The sequence below is a fragment of the Solanum pennellii genome, chromosome 9, assembly GCF_001406875.1.
Source record: "Solanum pennellii chromosome 9, SPENNV200".
In the NCBI taxonomy this organism is placed as follows: Eukaryota; Viridiplantae; Streptophyta; class Magnoliopsida; order Solanales; family Solanaceae; genus Solanum; species Solanum pennellii.
Window position 1 is genome coordinate 54,357,803 of NC_028645.1, and position 2,879 is coordinate 54,360,681.

A 2,879-nucleotide genomic window follows, 5' to 3' on the forward strand; every position below is an offset into this window, starting at 1 on the left:
GCATTCCACTAGGTCTTTCAATGACTTGCCTTTATGTTTTTGTCTAAAATTTTGATACATGTGTCTGACACAATTTCTATGTTCTGCTTCTGAAATAAATTATTAACAACTCCAATCAATAGTTAAATGTATACTACAAAAAATATAGTAAACTAGAAAGATGAAAAAATTGAGTGTTTCACCTTTTGTCTGTCAGACATGAATGCAATGTGATGACTATTCATTATCGCTAAATCATATCCAAGATTGGGTAAAAACCACTTCAAAATCTCTTGACTTTCAGCATCAACGATCACAATATATGCAACAAGAAAGATGCAATCATTAGGATCAATTACAAATACACTAACAAATTGCCTCCACATGTACCCTTAAGCCAACAACCATCTAGAAATATTAATGGTCTACATCTAGACTTAAAAGCTCCATTCAAAGGAGCAAGGCACACATAAATCCCTTAAATTTACTTTCATCTCTTAAATCTCTACACTAGAGCTTGAATTTGTATTCAGCAAATCAGCCATATACCTTAACAATTTTCCATATTGTGCACCCTTATCTCCATAAATCCATTTCAAAGCTTGATGTTTAGCCTTTCATGCCTTCATATATTCTATTGTGTAGCCAAGATCCTTCTACACTAATCAATTGTTCCCTTTTTTTAACACTCCAAGTTGGATCAACTCTAAAAATATTAAAATACTTTCGTACAATCCATTATGTGTCAAATGAGAATTCGTCAGATATTGTAGGACCTGTATGATTTGTATCCAAGGTTTTGATTTTAATGGTAGGATCAAACTTACTTATTGGGCTAGAAAAAACATGAAATGGACACCCAGATTGCTTGTATTTATAAATACATCTTCTTTATCATTGGTGGCTAAATGCATTTGCCTCATATGTTTGATCCCCAGTTCATATAGACCTCAGACCTCCTTAAACTGCTCAAAGCTGACAAACTTCATCCCTACTTCTAAAATATAGTTGTTATTTTCAGCATCATACTCTTTATAAACTACCTTGTCTTCTGAATTAGTACCACCCCCCTCCAACAATTCATCAGAATCAACCTAATCTGATTTCGCATTTTGAGTCACATGTGGATTGAAATTCCAGTAGTGCATGGACCAACACCAATCATCTGACTATCAATATTTTTGTAGGTCTACCTTTCGTCTTTATATGACGACACTCAATAACAACATCATGATAATCTTCATCACTTTCATCCAAGTTATAATTAGGATCATTGAAATTATCATTTTCTACCTCACCCACCATATTATCTTGGAAAACCTCTACTATATTATTTCTTAAACTCAGAACACTATCAACCTGAACTTCTTCAGCTAGTACTAAACTTAAGAGGTTTTCAAGTTGTGATGATATTCCATATAAACGCATAATAAAGTAGAAGAAAAATCATAAAGCAGACATCATTCAAAGAGTCGTAAAATAATAAATCTTGATCATATCTATTACGAAAGGTCCAAACCCTACATTGATAAAGAGCCTCTAAATCCACTTGTGTTCTTCGATTCAACAACAAATAGTTAAAGATTAAAAAAAACCTAGACCAGACAATAATATATATTTTTCATTACAAAAATCAAAACTAATCTAAAACGTTTCTTGTTTTCTTGTGAAACATGCATGTAATGTCCCTTTTCATCATGAAACAAGGACTGGGGTGATGAGTTGGAACCTTAATTCGAGATCCACATGTTGTTCTCCTTAGCTTAGGAGCACATTCCATCTCCAATAGTGAAACTTTAGATTATAATGGAAGATAATTCTAAATCTAGATAAAAGGAAAGGAGGAATTCATTATAAATTTCTACTTAATAGAGATTTTGAAATTAAATTAAAAAAAAGAATGTAGGAGAAAAAGGAGTCAAGAGAACGATTTAGGGAACAAATGATAAAATAGAAAGTTCAATATTATATTTTTAGCGGGTTGGGTTAAATGGGGCAGGTCATTAAATGATTTAAATGGACATGCATTTGGTTTTAAAATTTTGGTTAAAAGTAAAAATTTCATGTCAACAAATTTTAGTGAAAAAATAATAAAATAGACTAAGTGACTTTCTATGCAAAGAAGTCATAATTGAGTGACTTTTGACTTGAAAATGAAAGTTGAGTGACTTTCTGTGAAAAGATTTGATAGTTGAGTGACCATCAAAGTTATTAACTCATTTACAATATATATAATCTATGTAAAATATGCATATAATTTATTATTTGTATATATAAACTTGATTGGTTATTTACATGAAGATCCCTTTTAATTTTTTTCCCAAATAATTTGTAGAATTACACCTTAGTATAGTATGAATGTGTCTCTGAGATTTCAGACATAGATTGAGGTGGGAACTTGTGCATTATCCCAATAAAATTACTTATTTTATAAGTAACTTTTCCCTTGATCATTCCTTTCTTTCTCTCATATTCCTTAATTTTGCATTTAGAATTTGATAGTATTGCTTGATGTTTTTATTTTAATAGTTTCTGATAAATTTAATAGAAATAGTTAAACAAATAATTTGTTACAGATCAAAAGTGTTGTTTTTTTAAACATTCGAAGGATTAAATTGTTACACTACATATTTAAGTGATTTTTTGTTAACTCGTTATTAATACCGCTAAAATGAGTTTATATTTTGATAAATCACTCAATTCATGCATATTTTAATGGGTTAGATGATTGATTCTATATATGGATAAATTATGGGTTTATATCCATATTCAATCTATAAAAATATGGATACCTTTTATTATCTTCTTTGAAACTAAATTATTCTTCTCTATAATTTATGTTCTTTTATAAACTAATTATTCTTCTCTATAATTCAAAATGTGAAGTCTTTGGCTATATA